General features: G+C 27.3%; 1 protein-coding gene across 5 annotated transcripts in view; it reads right to left on the bottom strand.

Annotated features, from left to right (window-relative positions):
• Lar (tyrosine-protein phosphatase Lar) overlaps positions 1-21,554 on the bottom strand; it is a 992,349-nt gene that overhangs the window by 807,883 nt on the left and 162,912 nt on the right. The window contains exon 2 of one of the 5 annotated variants that reach the window (XM_073967223.1): positions 15,292-15,333. The exons of the other annotated variants lie outside the window; for them this stretch is intronic. The gene's annotated coding sequence lies outside the window, so the exon portion shown is untranslated. The remainder of the gene's footprint in view (positions 1-15,291; positions 15,334-21,554) is intronic. 5 annotated transcript variants of the gene reach the window in all.

Raw genomic sequence — 21,554 nt, 5'->3', positions numbered from 1 at the left:
ATTCTTTAAAAAATCTACGATTTTTGAAAAAATATTCTTTAAAAAATCCACGATTTATGAAAAAATATTATTTAAACTATCCACGATTTTTGAAAAAATATTCTTTAAAAAATCCACGATTTATGAAAAAATATTATTTAAACTATCCACGATTTTTGAAAAAATATTCTTTAAAAAATCCACGATTTTTGAAAAAATATTCTTTAAAAAATCCACGATTTTTGAAAAAATATTCTTTAAAAATCCACGATTTTTGAAAAAATATTCTTTAAAAATCCACGATTTTTGAAAAAATATTCTTTAAAAAATCCACGATTTTTGAAAAAATATTCTTTAAAAAATCCACGATTTTTAAAAAAAAAAAATTCTTTAAAAAATCTACTATTTTTGAAAAAATATTCTTTAAAAAATCTACGATTTTTGAAAAAATATTCTTTAAAAAATACACGATTTATGAAAAAATATTATTTAAACTATCCACGATTTTTGAAAAAATATTCTTTAAAAAATACACGATTTATGAAAAAATATTATTTAAACTATCCACGATTTTTGAAAAAATATTCTTTAAAAAATCCACGATTTTTGAAAAAATATTCTTTAAAAAATCCACGATTTTTGAAAAAATATTCTTTAAAAATCCACGATTTTTGAAAAAATATTCTTTAAAAATCCACGATTTTTGAAAAAATATTCTTTAAAAAATCCACGATTTTTGAAAAAATATTCTTTAAAAAATCCACGATTTTTTAAAAAAAAAAATTCTTTAAAAAATCTACTATTTTTGAAAAAATATTCTTTAAAAAATCTACGATTTTTGAAAAAATATTCTTTGAAAAATACACGATTTATGAAAAAATATTATTTAAACTATCCACGATTTTTGAAAAAATATTCTTTAAAAAATCCACGATTTTTGAAAAAATATTCTTTAAAAAATCCACAATTTTTGAAAAAATATTCTTTAAAAATCCACGATTTTTGAAAAAATATTCTTTAAAAATCCACGATTTTTGAAAAAATATTCTTTAAAAAAATCCACGATTTTTGAAAAAATATTCTTTAAAAAATCCACGATTTTTGAAAAAATATTCTTTAAAAAATCCACGATTTTTGAAAAAATATTCTTTAAAAAATCCACGATTTTTGAAAAAATATTCTTTAAAAAATCCACGATTTTTGAAAAAATATTCTTTAAAAAATCCACAATTTTTGAAAAAATATTCTTTAAAAAATCCACGATTTTTGAAAAAATATTCTTTAAAAAATCCACGATTTTTGAAAAAATATTCTTTAAAAAATCCACGATTTTTGAAAAAATATTCTTTAAAAAATCCACGATTTTTGAAAAAAATATTCTTTAAAAACTCCACGATTTTTGAAAAAATATTCTTTAAAAAATCTACGATTTTTGAAAAAATATTCTTTAAAAAATCTACGATTTTTGAAAAATTATTCTTTAAAAAATCCACGATTTGTGAAAAAATATTCTTTAAAAAATCCACGATTTTTGAAAAAATATTCTTTAAAAAATCCACGATTTTTGAAAAAATATTCTTTAAAAAATCTACGATTTTTGAAAAAATATTCTTAAAAAAATCTACGATTTTTGAAAAAATATTCTTTAAAAAATCTACGATTTTTAAAAAAAATTTCTTTAAAAAATCTACGATTTTTGAAAAAAAATATTCTTTAAAAAATCTACGATTTTTGAAAAAATATTCTTCGAAAAATCCACGATTTTTGAAAAAATATTCTTTAAAAAATCCGCGATTAAAAAAATTTCTAAAAAAATCCACGTTTTTTGAAAAAGTAAACGTGGATTTTTTAAAAAATATATGTTTTTATTGAACCAACGGAAAATTTGTCTAAAGCATCCCAGTTTATATTGTTTAATATTAAGATTTAATTGCCACCATTGTTGAAAAAGGATAATTGTCATTTTTCAAATCTTCCTTCTATAGGATTTCTCTTCCCTTGTTTTGAATGTTTTCTTTATTGAATTATATTTGCCTAAAGGTAATAATTATTTGAGTACGCCTCCTTCTATCCAACATTCTTGCTTTATCTTTGATATTTACTTTAATAAATGTTTTTATTACAACTCTCCCAAGGAGTAGGAGAAGGAAAATGAAACTATCTCAAATATCTTTGGCTATAATTAACGTTTTTTCCTCAGCATTCCGATACTTTGAGGTATTTTAAAAATATTTTGTGGTATATTCGTCGATTTTTAACAATATTTTGTGGTATATTCGTGGAGTTTTTTTAAATATTTTGTGGTATCTTCGTCTATTTTTTAAAAATATTTTGTGGTATATTCGCCGGTTTTTTAAAAATATTTTGAGGCACTACGTGACATTATAAGAATACTTCTGAAGCATTTTAGGGAAGATATGTTGTAGATGGTGGATACTGTATTTTTCAAAAATATTTTGACAATCTAAATCTTTTTACGAAAGATTTTTGTTTTTTTAAGGTGGATAAAAGCTGGGTATCTTTCAACATTACATTCCTAATCGTAGTGGCCACATTGTATCCCAATGAAACTCCTGCCTTGTTGGTATTGTTATTGTTGTTCTCGTTCATGTCATTAGTGGTTAAACATTTACCCATTATTGTTCTGGTAGACATGTAAAAGGGTGTAAATATCCTGTTGGTATAAATGTGCGTTAAGAATATTTACAGAAATGTTAACTTTACAATGCAAACAAACCGCACACGAAAGACATGTCTTTGTACAAATATTGCAATATATTCACGCATACACATACATATATGCATATCCTTAAACATGTCCTCTATATGTCACATAAATAATAAACGGATATCTCTGCCTTTCTTTCACCCAATTACCATTCATAGACATAATAATTCGTAGACAGTCGGACAGTTGCGTGTTTCGTTTCGTGTTGGTATCCTTCACATCATCTTTGTAGTGCTCATCAACATAATTATCAATGAAAACTATACATTGTGTACCGCCTTTTAATCACAGTCATGTTATTTTATTGTTGTCTTTGTTGTTGTTGGAAACATGTAAAACATAACTTGTCGTCCAATATTTAGTTCAATAACATATAATACAAATTCATATACATTTCATGTGGTCAGGGCAATTCACCAAATTACATCCTGAATATTTGTATGAATTTAAGAAAATAAATTACAAGTTTACAATACAACAACAAAACCAACACAAAGGAAGATATTTGAGGCTTCCTACAGATAGAATTCTTTGAGGGGTCTCTCAATTTCTCTGGTCATTAAACGTGGATTTTTGAAAGAATATTTTTTCAAGGCCTATCTGAACAACAAACGTGGATTTTTGAAAGAATATTTTTTCAAGGCCTATCTGAACAACAAACGTGGATTTTTGAAAGAATATTTTTTCAAGGCCTATCTGAACAACAAACGTGGATTTTTGAAAGAATATTTTTTCAAGGCCTATCTGAACAACAAACGTGGATTTTTGAAAGAATATTTTTTCAAGGCCTATCTGAACAACAAACGTGGATTTTTGAAAGAATATTTTTTCATGGCTGATCGGACGTTAATTTTTCCTGTGGAATTTCCCACATATGACATTTATTGTTGATATCTGTTTGTATGACTTTAATAAGATGCCCATGAATATGAGTGTTATGACATGTAAAAGAAGTGTTCAAGCATGGACATTTGTGTACACACTTACAACATTTTATTCGACACACACATACACCCAAACATACCTTCATACATAGACATATATTATTATTTATGCGACTAAATAATACATTTCCTTTTTACAAGTAATTGATATCTAAATGTAAAGGCTGGTACTACAACAGCAACAACAATGAAACCCATCATCTAAATACATTTCCAATTCCCTTGACATTTCCAATTTCTACCATCTACACCCACATGTATATGCTCTTCATTAATTTCCCAGCACTTAGTCTACACCCACTCACACATGGCTCTTCTTCCTTCCTTCCTTCATTGCTAACCTGTTTAGTTTCACATTTCCCCACAAGAAGGCTTGAAATGGGGAAGGTGTGTAGGTGGTGGTGGTGGAGGATGTGCTGTGGCTAACCTCAACCCAATTCCATATTGTACAATTCCATTCCTTAAGTTAACTGTCACTCATAAATCATATTGAATATGTCAATGAGAAATGAGAAAAAGGGAGAGTGTTTTTGTGTTGTCATCTAACAGACCGACAATGCCCCACAGCTACAACATTTGAAGATCTTTTGTTTATTGTGTGTGTTGTAGAATGTCTGTCTGTCCTGTTATTATTTATTCACTATTCTTGTGTGGGTTTGAATGGTTTTGGTTGTCATTGTTATTGTTTTAGTATTATTGAAATATTGCCAATTGATATTAGTTTCGCTGAGTGATGGACAAGGTGGTATGTGGTAAATGGAGTATTTTAAGGAAGCAATTGGGGCAATTATTTAAAGAACTTGTTCAAGGCTTCCAGGATAATAAATGTGGGCTATTTAATCGCCATTCTTTTAAACAAATTTTGTCAAGGGTCATCCAATCACAAAACGTATTTTTTAAAAATAATTTTCTAACTTCACCATCAAACGTGGAGCTTTAAGAAATATTTTTTTCATAAAACATCAAGCGTGGATTTTTAAAAAATATTTTTTTCATCACACCATCAACAGGGATTTTTTAAAAAATATTTTTTCATCCCTCCATCAAACGTGGATTTTTAAAAAATATTTTTTTCATCACACCATCAAACGTGGATTTTTAAAAAATATTTTTTTCATCACACCATTAAACGTGGATTTTTTAAAAAATATTTTTTTTTCGTCACACCATTACACGTGGATTTTTTAAAAAATATTTTTTTCGTCACACCATTAAACGTGGATTTTTTAAAAAATATTTCTTTCGTCACACCAGTAAACGTGGATTTTTTAAAAAAATATTTTTTTCGTCACACAATTAAAGGTGGATTTTTTAAAAAAAAATTTTTTCGTCACACCATTAAACGTGGATTTTTTAAAAAAATATTTTTTTCATCACACCATTATACGTGGATTTTTTAAAAAAAATATTTTTTTCATCACACCATTAAACGTGGATTTTTTAAAAAATATTTTTTTCATCAGACGTGGATTTTTGAAAAAATATTTTTTTAGCCCATCAAACGTGGATTTTTTAAAAAATATTTTTTCATCACACTATCAAATGTGGATATTTTAAAAAATATTTTTTCATCAGACGTGGATTTTTTAAAAAATATTTTTTCATCACACCATCAAATGTGGATTTTTTAAAAAATATTTTTTCATCACACCATCAAATGTGGATTTTTTAAAAAATATTTTTTTCATCACACCATTAAACGTGGATTTTTTAAAAAATTTTTTCATCAGACGTGGATTTTTGAAAAAATATTTTTTTTAGCCCATCAAACGTGGATTTTTTAAAAAATATTTTTTCATCACACCATCAAATGTGGATTTTTTAAAAAATATTTTTTCATCAGACGTGGATTTTTTAAAAAATATTTTTTCATCAGACGTGGATTTTTTACAAAATCTACGATTTTTTTAAAAAATATTTTTTCATCAGACGTGGATTTTTTACAAAATCTACGATTTTTTAAAAATATATTTTTTTTCCCATGGATTTTTTTTAAAAAAATATTTTTTTCATCCTTGTATTTTTTATACCCTCAGCTTTTAGGCTAAAGAGGGTATTTACACTTTGATACGACCAAAAATGTGCCTCATCGAAATAATGGTTTTAGACCCCAAGTATGTTTGTACGATATCCGTTTCAGACAATTTTGAGTAGATCTAGCAATGTCCGTCCGTCTGTCTGGCAGGCTGGTGCGCACGATAACTCTCGAACGGATCAATCGATTCGGTTCAAATTTTGGGTATCGAAATATTTTGTCCAGATTCGATTTAAGTTCGAAGATGGGCCATATAGGTCCACTCCCTCAGGTACCTCCCCCACAAATGTTCAAAAATTGTCGCAAAAATTGGACCTGGTCTCGAATCGCTTTGATTTTTGTTTACGCAAGTTGTATTCGCTGTCCTCTATACGACGCTGTAAGTTTCATTAAGAGCAAGTCCATACTTCCTGAGAAAATAGCCTGAAAGTTACAAAAAATCCTATGACACCGTGTGTAGTGGTTGGAGCGCAAGATAACTCTCGAACGGATCTGCCGATTCGGTCCAAAATTTGGCTTTCGTAATATTTTGTCCAAACTTAGTTCAAGTTCAAAGATGGATTATATCGGTCCACTCCTTCCGGTCCTCCCCCACAAAAGTTCGAAAATGTTCGGAAAATTTGTGCGTACGATAACTCTTGAAGGGAGTAACCGATTTGGTCCATACTTTGCACATTATGAAATTTCTACCAGACTTAGATGAGGTTCCAATATGGACTCTATCGGTAAACTCCTTCGAGTACCTCCCACACAAAACTTCGGAAAAGTGCAGTTTAGGACCTGCTCTCGAATCGCCTTGGTTTTTGTCCCCTATACGAAGGTACAAGTTTCCTCAAGGGCAAGTCCATACTTCCTGAAAAAATAGCCTGAAAGTTGAAAAACAAACACTATGACACAATGTTTACGGGTGGAAGCGCAAGATAATTCTCGAACGGAAATGCCGATTCCGGCCAAAATTTGGCCTTCGTAATATTGTTTCCAAACTTAGTTTAAGTTCGTAGATAAGCCATATCGGTCCACTCCTTCAGGTACCTACCCCACAAAGGTTTCCCCCACAAATATTCGGAAAAATTGTGCGCACGATAACTCTTGATGGGAGTGACCGATTTGGTCCATACTTTACACATTCTCATAATATCTACCAGATATAGATCAGGTTCGAATATGGACTATATTTGTCCACTCCATCCCGTATCTCCCACACAAAATTTTGGATAAGTTCACTTTAAGACCTGATATTGAATCACTGTGATTTTTGTTGAAGCAACTTACATTCGCTGCCTCAATTACGATGGTAAAAGTTATTTTAGGGGCAAGTCCATACTTCTTAAGAAAACAGCCCGGCGGGTGTAAACACCCCCTATGGCACCTCCAAGGTCTATGTCGGTCCATTTCTTTAAGTACCTTTTCCGCAAAATTTTTGAACTTTAATCCTAATCAACATTTTTGTCGGTTCATACGACCAAAATTTTGAAACCCCCTAAATACATAAGTTTTGTGTGAAAAAAGCGTTTCAATTTGCACAGGCTGAGGGTATATCTCTGTCGGCAAAGCCGACTGATACTTTTTTACTTGTTGAAGAATATTATTCATCGCGTTGATTTTTTAAAAATATTTTTTCATCCCGTGGATTTAAAAACATTTCTTCATCCCGTCGATTTAAAAAAAAAAAAAAACATTTCTTCATCCCGTCGATTTTATAAATAATTATTTTCCATTCCATGGATTTTTAATATTTTTTTTTAAATATGTATTCATTCCGTGGATTTAAAAACATATTTTTTCAGTCCGTGGATTTTTTAAAAAATATTCTTCATCCCGGGAATATTTATACTGAGGATTTAAAGAAAAAGTTCATCCCGTCGATTTTTTATAAAATAATTTTCCATCGCGAATGTTTTTAAAATGTTTTCATACCGTGGATTTCTTAAAAAATAATATTCCATCCGTGCATTTAAAAAAAAAAAAATGTATCTCCCGTTGGATTTATTTAAAAAAAAATTTTTAATCCTGTGCATTTTTTAAAAAATATTTATTCATCCTGTGGATTTTTTAAAAAATATTTCTTCATCCTGTGGATTTTTTAAAAAATATTTTTTCATCCCGGTGTTTTTTTATTTAAAGATATTATTCCTTCACTTTGATTTTTTAAAAACAATTATTCCTTCTGTCGGATTTTAAAAAAATATTTTTTGTCCCGTGGATTTTTAAGAAATATTTTTTAATCCCGTGGATTTTCTAAAAAAAATTTTAATCCCTAGGTTTTTTTAAAAAAAAAAAATTTACATTTAAATAAATCGTCCTGTGGATTTAAAAAAATATTTTTTTATCCCGTGGATTTTTTAAATAATATATTTTATAGAGTGGATTTAAAAAATTTCATCCTTCTATTGGATTTAAACAAATATTTTTTTCCCGTGGATTTTTGAGAAATATTTTTTAATCCCGTGGATTTTCTAAAAAATATTCTTTAATCCCGTTGATATCTAAAAAAATATTTTTTAATCCCGTTGATATCTAAAAAAAAATATTTTTACATTTAAAAAAAATCATCCTGTGGATTTTTAAATAATATATTTTATACAGTGGATTTAAAAAATATTTCATCCCGTGGATTTTTTAATAAAATATTTCTTTAACCCGTGTATTTAAAAAAATCATCAAGTAGATTTTTTATAAAATATTTTTTTGGCCTTGGATGTTTTTAAAAATGTTTTTTTAACCCGTTGATGTTTTAAAAAATATTTATTATCACGTGTATTTTTTAGAAAATATTTTTTTTATTCAGAGGATATTTCTAAAAATGTTTTTTTTCGTGGATTTTTTAGAAAATATTTTTTTATCCCTTCAATTTAAAAACAAAAATATTTTTTATTCCTTCAATTTCAGGTGGAATAAAACAAATATAAAATATTTTAGAAAAGGTTTTTAAATATTTTTTCATTCCACCAACAAAAGTGGATTTCTTAAAAAAATATTTTTTTCATCCAAAATCAAACGTGGATTGTTTAAAAAATATTTTTCATTCAATTACCAAAAGCGGATTTTTTAAAAAAATATTTTTCATTTTTTTCAAAATATTTTTAATAAATCCACGGGTAATGGTGGGATAAAAAATATTTTAAAGAGATCCACGTTTGATGGCAGAAACGTGGTTTTTTTAAATATTTTTTTCCCACCATCAAACGTGGTTTTTTTAAAAAATATTTTTTTCCCACCATCAAACGTGGTTTTTTTAAAAAATATTTTTTTCCCACCATTAAACGTGGTGTTTTTAAAAAATATTTTTTTCCCACCATCAAACGTGGTTTTTTTAAAAAATATTTTTTCGTGACCATTACAAAGTGTTCGTCCTTTCTCCTTCTTGCGTATGTTACTGATTTCGATTTTCGATTATTTCCATACGCCACCAAGTCTATCACCCTTGTTGTACTACGGTATTTATGCAATGTGACCATATTTTCTAATAACATTTAATTTATCTCTCTTTTCATTTCATTTGAAATATCTCTGACAGCTTATTAAGAATCCATTGGCATCCAGATGTCCATACATTGCACACAACATTTATATGGACCCGGTTCAGTTGTACAATTACCAATTTCCTCTGTTATCCTGATTCTCTGTTCCCCCGGTCAATGTGGTTTTCCTTTTATTTTATTGCTCCACAAACACTTGACTATCTTTAACAATTTGTACACACACACATAAATACCAACCCACATACACTCAGAGTAGTGGAGAAGAGTTCATCGTTTTCTGTGTCTCAACTCAATTCATATATTTAACATAATTTTTGTGGTTTAAATGTAAATATTATTGCTGTTGTTGCTGCCCTTTTGAATGATGTTGGTCTGGCCTTGTTCAACAACTTAACTGTATGAGTGTGACGTCCACGGTTATGTGTGTTCGGCTCAATAATGTCTACTGGAAGTATGCATTTAATACGTTTTTAATTGACCTCATTTGCCCAACCACAAATCGTATGGAATGTCGGTACAACTATGTTGATATGTATGGGAGGGAAAACCCTCCACCGCTCAAGTGAAGTGAGTCAAAAAGGGCGGCCAGGCAAATGGTAGCAGAGTAGTGACATTTTAGAACAGTGGGGTGGAATGGAAATGAAACTTCTTTCAAATATTTTTTAGAAAATTCTTTCAACAATATTCGAGGATTTCTTGTGGAATATTTATCAAATCATCAAAGGTGAATTTTTAAAATTTTTATGACACCAAAAACACGTGGATTTTTTAAAAACTATTTTTCCAGACATTTTTTCCAGCAAAACAATAATCGTGGGTTTAAAAAAAATTCCAGCAAAACAATAAACGTGGATTTTTTTAAAAAATATTTTTCCATCAACACAATTTACGTGGATTTTTTAAAAAGAAATATTTTTCCATCAACGCATTAAACGTGGATTTTTTAAACAAAATATTTTTCCATCAAAACATTATACGTAGATTTTTAAAAAATATTAATTAAAAATAATAACACAATAAACGTGGATTTTTAAAAAAAATATTTTTCCATCAAAACATTCTACGTGAATTTTTTTTTTTAAATATTTTTCCAGCAAAACAATAAACGTGCATTTTTTAAAAAAATATTTTTCCAGCAACACACTAAACGTTGATATTTTAAAAAATATTTTTCCAGCAAAACAATAAACGTGGATTTTTTAAAAAATATTTTTTCCAGCAAAACCATAAACGTGAATTTTTTAAAAAATATTTTTTCCAGCAAAACCATAAACGTGAATTTTTTAAAAAATATTTTTCCATAAAAAAATATACGTTGATTTTTTTAAAAAATATTCTTGCAGGAATGTGGACTTTTTTTTTAAAATATTTTGCCATCAAAACAATAAACGTGGATTTTTCTAAAAAAATATTTTTCCATAAAAACAATAAATATAGATTTAAAAAAAAATGTTTTTCCATCAAAACAATAAAGTGGATTTAAAAAAAATATTTTTCCATCAGACCAATTAACGTGAATTTCTTTAAACAAATATTTTTCCATCAAATCGATAAACGTGGATTTAAACAAAAAAAAAATATTTTTCCATCAAAACAATAAACGTGGATTTAAAAAAAAAAATTTTCCACCAAAACAATAAACATGGATTTTATAAAAAATATAAAACAATTTTTAAAGATACAACAAAAAATGCACATAAAAAATAATTCTTACATATTACACTTGAAAATATAATAATTAAAAATTCAACATAAAAAAATAATTATAGCTTTGTTCATTTACTTTTTTAATGGTAAGGGTGGTAAAAGAGAAAAGTGTCAAAATTGCTCTCTCTTGACCATTTTTACCAGAAAAGTAAAGGAACGGAAAAATGGTAGATCTGGCAGCAATGTCAAAAAGAAACATAAAAAAATCAATTTTCGTCTTTTATTACACAGTTTTTAATTTAGTTTTGTCAGCGTTCGACTTTTTCTTCTGTTTTTCGTCCATTTTCTTTTTCGTTGTGAAATAATCGTCAAACAAAAGTCGAAAAATCAGTTCTACCATTTTTTACCTGCAGAAATTTTGCTGGTAGCCTGTGGTAGAAGAGAAACCCATTTTCGCTCTCTCTCCACTCTCACTCTCTTAAAAATTGCTTCCAGTTTTGCCACTTTTCGGGGTTAAGGAAAGGATAGCAAATGGTAAAAATGGTAACCTCAGGTAAGTAAAGGAACACAGCTTATATAAAAATCCACATAAAAAAATAATTCTTACAAATTCCACTTGAAAATATAATTATTAAAAATCACCATAAAAAATAAATATTAAAAAATCAACATGACAAAATAAATATTAACAAATTCACATGAAAAAATAATTATTAAAAAATTATTCAAATACCCACGTTCCATGAAAAATATTTTTTAAAAAATGCACGTTCCATAAAAAATTATATTTTTTAAAAAGTACACGATCTATGAAAAATTATTTCTTAAAAAATCCCCGTTCCATAAAAACATATTTTTTTAAAAAAAAATCCACGTTCCATGAAAAATATTTTTTTAAAAAAAAATCCAAGTTCCAATAAAAATTATTTTTGAAAAATCCACGTTCCATGAAAAAGTATATATATTTTTTTAAGTTCACGTTCCAGGAGATACTATTTTTTATAAAATCCACGATCTATGGAAAAATATATTTTAAAAAATCCACGTTCCATAAAAAGATTTTTTTTAAAAAATCGAAAATTCTTAAAAAAATATTTTCTAAAAAATGTATGTTCCATGAACAAATATACTTTAAAAAATTCATGTTTTAATAAAAAAATATTTTTTTTAAAAATCCACATTATATGGAATAATATGTCATAAAAAATCAACGTTCCATAAAAAAATTTACAAAAAACAACGTTATATGAAAAAATATTTTTTTAAAAATCCATATTATATAAAAAACTATTTTTTTAAATCCACGTTATATGAAAAAATATTTTTTTTTTAAAAAAAATCCCCGTTCCATAAAAACATATGTTTTTTAAAAAATCCACGTTCCATGAAAAATATATATATTTTTTTTAAGTTCCAGAAAGTTCCACATTCTATGGAAAAATATATTTTAACAAATCCACGATCCAAATTTTTTTTCTTTTAAAATCCAAGTTCCTTGAAAAATTATTTTCTAAAAATTCATGTTCCATGAACAAACATTCTTTACAAAATGCATGATTTATTAAAAAAATATTTCTTAAAAAATCCCCACTCTATAAAATAATATGTTTTAAAAAATCATCGTTCCATAAAAAATATATCTTAACACATCCAAGTTCCAAAAAAAAAATATTTTTTTTTTAAATCCCCGTTCCGTGAAAAAATATTTTCTAAAAAATCCATGTTCAATGAACAAATATTTTTTTAAAAAATGCACGTATATGATTTTTTTTTTTTAAATCCAGACTATATGAAAAAATATTTTTTAAAAAATCCAAGTTAAATGAAAAAATACGTTTTTAAAAAAAAATTCAAGTTATGTAAAAAAAATCCACGTCTTATTAAAAAAATATTTTTAAAAAAAATCAAATTATGTAAAAAATCCACGTTTTATTAAAAAAATATTTTTTAAAAAAAGTGCAATTTATGTAAAAAATCAATGTTTTATTAAAAACAATATTTTTTTAAAAAAATTCAAGTTATTTAAAAAATCCAAAAATTTTTTAATAAATCCACGTTTGGTGGTCGGTCCATGAAAAACTATTTTGTAATAAATCTAAGTTTGGTGGTCGGTCGGTCAGTGAAAAAATTTTTTTTAAAAAATCCACGTTTGGAAAAAATATTTTAATGAAAAAATATTTTTTAATAAATCCACGTTTGGTGGTCGGTCGGTCCATGAAAAAAAAATTTTTAATAAATCCACGTTTGGTGGTCCATGAAAAAATATTTTTTAATAAATCCACGTTTGGTGGTCCATGAAAAAATATTTTTTAATAAATCCACGTTTGGTGGTCCATGAAAAAATATTTTTTAATAAATCCACGTTTGGTGGTCCTTGAAAAAATATTTTTTAATAAATCCACGTTTGGTGGTCCATGAAAAAATATTTTTTAATAAATCCACGTTTGGTGGTCCATGAAAAAATATTTTTTAATAAATCCACGTTTGGTGGTCCATGAAAAAATATTTTTTAATAAATCCACGTTTGGTGGTCCATGAAAAAATATTTTTTAATAAATCCACGTTTGGTGGTCCATGAAAAAATATTTTTTAATAAATCCACGTTTGGTGGTCCATGAAAAAATATTTTTTAATAAATCCACGTTTGGTGGTCCATGAAAAAATATTTTTTAATAAATCCACGTTTGGTGGTCCTTGAAAAAATATTTTTTAATAAATCCACGTTTGGTGGTCCTTGAAAAAATATTTTTTAATAAATCCACGTTTGGTGGTCCTTGAAAAAATATTTTTTAATAAATCCACGTTTGGTGGTCCTTGAAAAAATATTTTTTAATAAATCTACGTTTGGTGGTCCATGAAAAAATATTTTTTAATAAATCCTCGTTTGGTGGTCCATGAAAAAATATTTTTTAATAAATCCACGTTTGGTGGTCCTTGAAAAAATATTTTTTAATAAATCCACGTTTGGTGGTCCTTGAAAAAATATTTTTTAATAAATCCACGTTTGGTGGTCCTTGAAAAAATATTTTTTAATAAATCCACGTTTGGTGGTCCTTGAAAAAATATTTTTTAATAAATCTACGTTTGGTGGTCCATGAAAAAATATTTTTTAATAAATCCTCGTTTGGTGGTCCTTGAAAAAATATTTTTTAATAAATCCACGTTTGGTGGTCCTTGAAAAAATATTTTTTAATAAATCCACGTTTGGTGGTCCTTGAAAAAATATTTTTTAATAAATCCACGTTTGGTGGTCCTTGAAAAAATATTTTTTAATAAATCCACGTTTGGTGGTCCTTGAAAAAATATTTTTTAATAAATCCACGTTTGGTGGTCCATGAAAAAATATTTTTTAATAAATCCACGTTTGGTGGTCCTTGAAAAAATATTTTTTAATAAATCCACGTTTGGTGGTCCTTGAAAAAATATTTTTTAATAAATCCACGTTTGGTGGTCCTTGAAAAAATATTTTTTAATAAATCCACGTTTGGTGGTCCATGAAAAAATATTTTTTAATAAATCCACGTTTGGTGGTCCATGAAAAAATATTTTTTAATAAATCCACGTTTGGTGGTCCATGAAAAAATATTTTTTAAAAAATCCATGTTGGGTGGGGATTTAAAAATATTTTTTAAAAAATCCACATTTAGATGGGGGTTTACAAATATTTTTAAAAAATCCACGTATTTTTTAAAAATCTCCTATTGTTACTTAACCCAAAACACTTTGTACAGAAATTACAAGTCTGTTATATTTCGCCATTAAACTAAGTGTGAGTAGTTGTTGTTATATTATCACACACACATCCAAAAAGCCAGAACTCTATAATTGCATTGTTCATCATCATGTCTCTGTACTATTTATTGTGATAATTGATTTCAAAATATTACAACTTGATTTCATTTTTTCCTTTTTTTTGTAATCAATTTATCGAGGAGTATGAGACAGCAAATCATGTCAATTGTATGCCTTCTGGGGATTAATATGTAATTTAAATTATTATTTCAAAACTTTAGTTTGAGAAGTGATGATACATAATAATGAGTTTGTTCATTGGGCCCCCCTAAGGGCTCACAAAACCACTAAATATGAAATTAATGGATTTTTAAATATATTTATTTATTGTTTTATATTCAACAAATAAATTAACATGTCAGGGTTACAGGATGATGACATATGCTAATTGTATTATCAATAAGTAGTACGTTTATATTGAATAGTGGTTATGGTCTTTGCTAAATGCAATGTTACAATTTTTCTCTCTAGGTGGCGTTGCATTTCTACTCTTATAATTAATGCTAATCGTTTCATTGAATTTTGTTGTTAAGGAAAATTGCGTTTCTCACAATTTTTATATAAATTCCACACATGGAATTTTTAATTCCAAATAATTTAGTTACTATGTCAGTAAAGAAATAATAAAGACACTGATAACCCCTAAAAGTATGTTCTACTTTTGTAATTAATCTATTTACTTACTACGTTGACAGTTACTCGATGTAAGCAGTGTGTTTTACATACCTAAAAAAGAAAGAGAACAAAATTAGAAATTATGCACATTAGAAATACAAAGAAGTAATGCTTTTTGTTAATAGATGTCACTACAAAGTATCAAAAACTACACCTCTACAATCACTACAATGATTTTTTTAAATATGTTAAACATTTTCTAACAAATCTCCTGTTAAGCTTTTCCAATATTTTAGCCTTTTAAATTGACCCTAACAATGATGTCATTGTCTAATGAAAGTGCAAATAACCATTTCATCGTATAGACTATATAGTTCTAATAAACTGCCTACATTTAAGGGGACATATAGAGAGAGAAAAAAAAATCAATTGACCATTTAAATAGTTATTGTTTGCAATTTTTCAAAGCCGAAGAGCAGCAGCAAAAAGGTCAAGTCATTTACAAAAGACCTCAAAGGACAATTTATTCACACTATTTTTTATGTGGCATTTGACCATGACAGGATTTTAAATAAACTCTACATTGGCCAGATTTTCACTTTGTGTTGGTGTTCAATACCAAAAAAAAGACAAAAACAAGAGGCAAACAAATGATAATCCAGTTATCAACAATGATTGAACATTTTTAGTCCTTCCAAAGGGGGAGGCTAGTAGAAGTAACATGTTGTTGTTATGATAACAGTGATGATGATGATGAGAGGCACATACTTCACACATGAACAGGGGTTGGGTGGTGAAGAAAGACCTTAACAAATTTAAAAAAAAATATAAAAATCAATTGTCCTTTGCATATGGTCCTTTACAAAAAAAAAGAGAATTGTCTGCCTAAAAAAGGGTTGCATACTTGTTATGTCCCTTTACATGTACAAAGCTATGCAAAGATTTTTCAATTTATAAAAATAATGTAAAGACAAATTGAGATTTTCATTTATCATCAATACAGAGCAAGGCCATATTGGCCATCTAGCCAACAACAAGTCTTTGTGATTTAGTTTCAATGAAAACACACATTTTGAACAAAGTATCCTGAAAATATGCTACATGCTAAATATATGTGAGCCTAATAGTATGCTTTGGAAATTGCTTACAATATACAAAGGGTGGTTCGTTCACAGTGGAGACTAAACAACAGAGTGTCGTATGGTATCATATACATTTTATAGTTTATTGGAATTAATTGATTTAAAATTTATGGATTATTGTTAAACCTTATTGAACTTGACGGTACAAGGATTCTACTTATTAGCTTCCATAAATATTAATTTCAATAATGAAACTTATAGGCAGGGTATGAAAAGTGTGGAGAAGTCAAATCTTCGAAGATAAATCTTTTTTTAGGATCATCACGAGCGTGGATTTTTAAAAGAATATTTTTTCACGGGCCATCACAAGCGTGGATTTTTTAAAGAATATTTTTCAAGGACCATCACAAGCGTGGATTTTTTAAAGAATATTTTTCAAGGACCATCACAAGCGTGGATTTTTTAAAGAATATTTTTCAAGGACCATCACAAGCGTGGATTTTTTAAAGAATATTTTTCAAGGACCATCACAAGCGTGGATTTTTTAAAGAATATTTTTCAAGGGCCATCACAAGCGTGGCTTTTTAAAAGAATATTTTTTCAAGCGGCCTCACAAGCGTGGCTTTTTAAAGAATATTTTTCAAGGACCATCACAAGCGTGGATTTTTTAAAGAATATTTTTCAAGGACCATCACAAGCGTGGATTTTTTAAAGAATATTTTTCAAGGGCCATCACAAGCGTGGCTTTTTAAAAGAATATTTTTTCAAGCGGCCTCACAAGCGTGGCTTTTTAAAGAATATTTTATCAAGGGCCGTCACAAGCGTGGTTTTTAAAGAATATTTTATCAAGGGCCGTCACAAGCGTGGGTTTTAAAGAATATTTTATCAAGGGCCGTCACAAGCGTGGATTAAAAAAAAATTCAAGGGCCATTACCAGCGCGGAATTTCTAAAAATTGTTTCTCAAGGGCCCAGTTCGAGTTTGGATTTAAAAAAAAAAAATCAAGGGCCATTACAAGCGTGGTTTTTTTAAAATTTGTTTTTCAAGGGCAAGAGCGCGTTTTTTTATTTTTTTTAAGGGTTCATTACAAGCGTGGATTTTTTAAAATTTGTTTTTCAAGGGCAAGAGCGCAGTTTTTTATTTTTTTTAAGGGTTCATTACAAGCGTGGATTTTTTAAAAAATATATTTTCAAATACGAACATTACATGGATTTTTTTTAAATATTTTTTTCAAATACCAGCAAACGTGGATTTTTTCAAATACCAACAAACGTGGATTTTTTAAAAAATATATTTTTCAAATACGAACATAACATGGATTTTTTTTAAATATTTTTTTCAAATACCAGAAAACGTGGACTTTTTCAAATACCAACAAACGTGGATTTTTTAAAATATTTTTTTCAAATACCATCAAACCGCGCAATTTTTAAAATATTTTTTTAAATACCACCAAAACGCGCATTTTTCAATTTTTTTAATACAAACAAAACGTGGATTTTTAAAAAAAATTTTTTTTTTCAAATACCAACAAAACGTGGATTTTTAAAAAAAATATTTTTTCAAATACCAACAAAACGTGGATTTTTAAAAAAATATTTTTTCAAATACCAACAAAACGTGGATTTAAAAAAAAATATTTTTTCAAATACCAACAAAACGTGGATTTTTAAAAAAAAAAATTTCAAATACCAACAAAACGTGGATTTTTAAAAAAAAAAATTTTCAAATACCAACAAAACGTGGATTTTTAAAAAAAAAATTTTTCAAATACCAACAAAACCTGGATTTTTAAAAAAAAATTTTTTCAAATACCAACAAAACCTGGATTTTTAAAAAAAATTTTTTTTCAAATACCAACAAAACGTGGATTTTTAAAAAAAAAAATTCAAATACCAACAAAACGTGGATATTTAAAAAAAAAAATTTCAAATACCAACAAAACGTGGATTTTTAAAAAAAAAAATTTTCAAATACCAACAAAACGTGGATTTTTAAAAAAAAAAATTTTTCAAATACCAACAAAACGTGGATTTTTAAAACAAAATATTTTTTTTCAAATACCAACAAAACGTGGATTTTTAAAAAATATTTTTCAAATATGTACCAACAAAACGTAGATTTTTTAAAAAATATTTTTCAAATATGTACCAACAAAACGTAGATTTTTTAAAAAATATTTTTCAAATATGTACCAACAAAACGTAGATTTTTTAAAAAATATTTTTCAAATACCAACAAAACGTAGATTTTTAATTTTTCAAACTCCAGCAGAACAAGGATTATTTTTTTAAACAATTATTCAAACTCCAGCAGAACAAGGATTATTTTTTTAAATAATTTTTCAAACTCCAGCAGAACAAGGATTATTTTTTTAAATAATTTTTCAAACTCCAGCAGAACAAGGATTATTTTTTTAAACAATTTTTCAAACTCCAGCAGAACAAGGATTATTTTTTTAAATAATTTTTCAAACTCCAGCAGAACAAGGATTATTTTTTTAAATAATTTTCAAAACTCCAGCAGAACAAGGATTATTTTTTTAAATAATTTTTCAAACTCCAGCAGAAAAAGGATTATTTTTTTAAATAATTTTTCCACCAACAGAATGTGGATTTTGTAACACAGAAATTAGATTTTTTTAAATGGTACGTGGATTTTTAAAATATTTTATTCAAGGATATGATTTTTTTTAAATACATTCTCCAAGAAAATATTTGCTCCAGTGACGTGGATTTTTAAATGTTTTTTAAGAATGAGGATATCTTTAAAATATATTTTTCAAGGACGAGGATTTCTTAAAATATTTTATCCAAGAACGTGGATTTTTATTTTTTAACTAATTTTCTAAGGACGTAGTTTTTTTAATATTTTTTAAATACTTTTTCCAAGTACGTGGATTTTTTAAAATACTTTTTCCAAGTACGTGGATTTTTTAAAATAATTTTTCCACGGACGAGGATTTTTTAAAATAATTTTTCCACGGACGAGGATTTTTTTTAAATTATTTTTCCAAGGACGTGGTTTTTTTTAAATAATTTTTCTAAGGATGTGGCTTCTTAAAATAATTTTCCATGGACGTGGCTTCTTAAAATAATTTTCCATGGACGTGGCTTTTTAAAATAATTTTTCCAAGGACGAGGCTTTCTAAAATATTTTTTCCAAGGACGTGGACTTTTTATAAAATATTTTTCCAAGGAAGTGGTTTTTTAAATAATTTTTCCAAGTACTTGGATTTTTTTAAATATTTTTTCCAAGTATGTGGATTTTTTTAAAATATTTTTCCAAGTACGTGGATATTTTAAAATATTTTTTCCAAGTACGTAGATTTTTTTAAAATATTTTTTTCTATGTACGTGGATTGTTTAAAATATTTTTTCCAAGTATGTGAATTTTTTAAAATATTATTCCAAGTACGTGGATATTTTAAAATATTTTTTCCAAGTACGTAGATTTTTTTTAAATATTTTTCCAAGTACGTGGATATTTTAAAATATTTTTTCCAAGTACGTAGATTTTTTTAAAATATTTTTTTCTAAGTACGTGGATTTTTTAAAATATTGTTTCCAAGTACGTAGATTTTTTAAAATATTGTTTCCAAGTACGTAGATTTTTTAAATATTTTTTTTTGCTAGTACGTGGATTTTTTAAAAAGAATTTTGCAAGGACGTGGATTTTTAAAATATTATTTTCAACGAAGTGGATTTTTTAAAAATTTTTTCCTATTACGTGGATTTTTTAAAAAAAATATGTTTCCAAGAACTTGGACTTTTTTTAAAAAATTTTTCTGAGGGCGTGAATTTTTTAAAAATATTTTTCCAAAAACGTGGATATTTTAAAAATATTTTTCCAAGAGCGTGAATTTTTTAAAATTTTTTCTCTAAGAACGTGGATATTTCAAAAAAAAAAATTCCATGCACGTGGATTTTTTAAAAATTATTTTTCCCAAGAATGTGGATTTTTTCTAAGGACCTGGCTTTTTTGAACATTTTTTTAAGAACCTGGATTTTTAAAAAATTTTTGCTAAGGACCTGCATTTTTTAACATTTTTTCTAAGGACCTGCTTTTTTTACATATTTTTCCAAGGACGTATTTTAAGGTAATGGAATTCTTTGCTGGGATGTTGTCCCCATTATTGGACTTGACAAAATTGTTGTTCCCAAAATAAATTCATTTCCTTGTAATAGTTTATTATAAATAATCTACCTGCTGGCAGTTAACCTGCCTTACGAGGTGTTTCCAGCCTAAAAGTATACTTCAATGTTTGCAGTTAACATAGCTAACACAGTTTATATTACCCTTAAAGTATGCCTAACTACTCATAGGGATATGGATACCGATCATCATACTTATTATTCGCATTATTGTTGTTATTATTACAACCAAGTACATAGATTCCTCCTCTTAAGGACACATTGTAGCTTCCAACTATCCTTAGGCATCTTCGTTCGGTTCCATGTAAAATCAAAGTTGAAGATGTTGTTGTTTAACCAAATCTTAAGAATGTATCATGTTGATTATACCAGTATGAGACGACCAACAAGCAAGTGCCTGGTAAGTTACTGGCTATACTTGGTTTATGTATTCCTCCTCCAGTTTGTCCTCTTCACATTTAAATAGTTGTAAATCTACATTTAGCAACAAAAACTACAAGGACTAAACCAAAAACAGCATAATGTTACTTTAGCAAGTTGTATTACAACAATTATAACAACAACAAGATGCATATTATCATCGACAACAACAGCAGCAGCAGCCGTAATAATACGAATGTCCTTTCCTAACCAAAAATGTAATTTGCATATGTGTCCTCAGCATATTTCTTGGATGTTCGGCACCAAACGACAATGAAGTGCAGAGTGCAGTGAATATTCTCATGTCAAAGGATTCATTGAGGATTGAGGCAAAAGTTGTTGACTATCGACCAAGAATTGTTATCGTTCAGATATGGAGAGGGTTCTCTAGCTGCTGCTTCTTCGTCTTCTGACATGTAACAGAGTAAAGTTATGTTGTCATTGTTTGTTGTTATGGTTTGGTAAAAACTTGTAATTATTGTTAAGTTACTGTGTAATCAGTAAATGTAAGTACCCATATACAACAAACAAACACAAACACATATGCATACATATATTCCCTACATATCAAAAAGACCACAAACACTCACATCACTGCAATAAATATCAGCAAGATGCCTTTCTTGTCAATATATTTCCCTTCACAATGGACATGTGATGGGAAATTAAAATGAAGC

Source organism: Musca autumnalis, unplaced genomic scaffold, assembly GCF_047663935.1.
Source record: "Musca autumnalis isolate F117 unplaced genomic scaffold, ASM4766393v1 scaffold_2, whole genome shotgun sequence".
Lineage (NCBI taxonomy): Eukaryota > Metazoa > Arthropoda > Insecta > Diptera > Muscidae > Musca > Musca autumnalis.
Note: the sequence above shows the minus strand (reverse complement) of the source record. Positions and strands in the feature narration are given on the sequence as shown.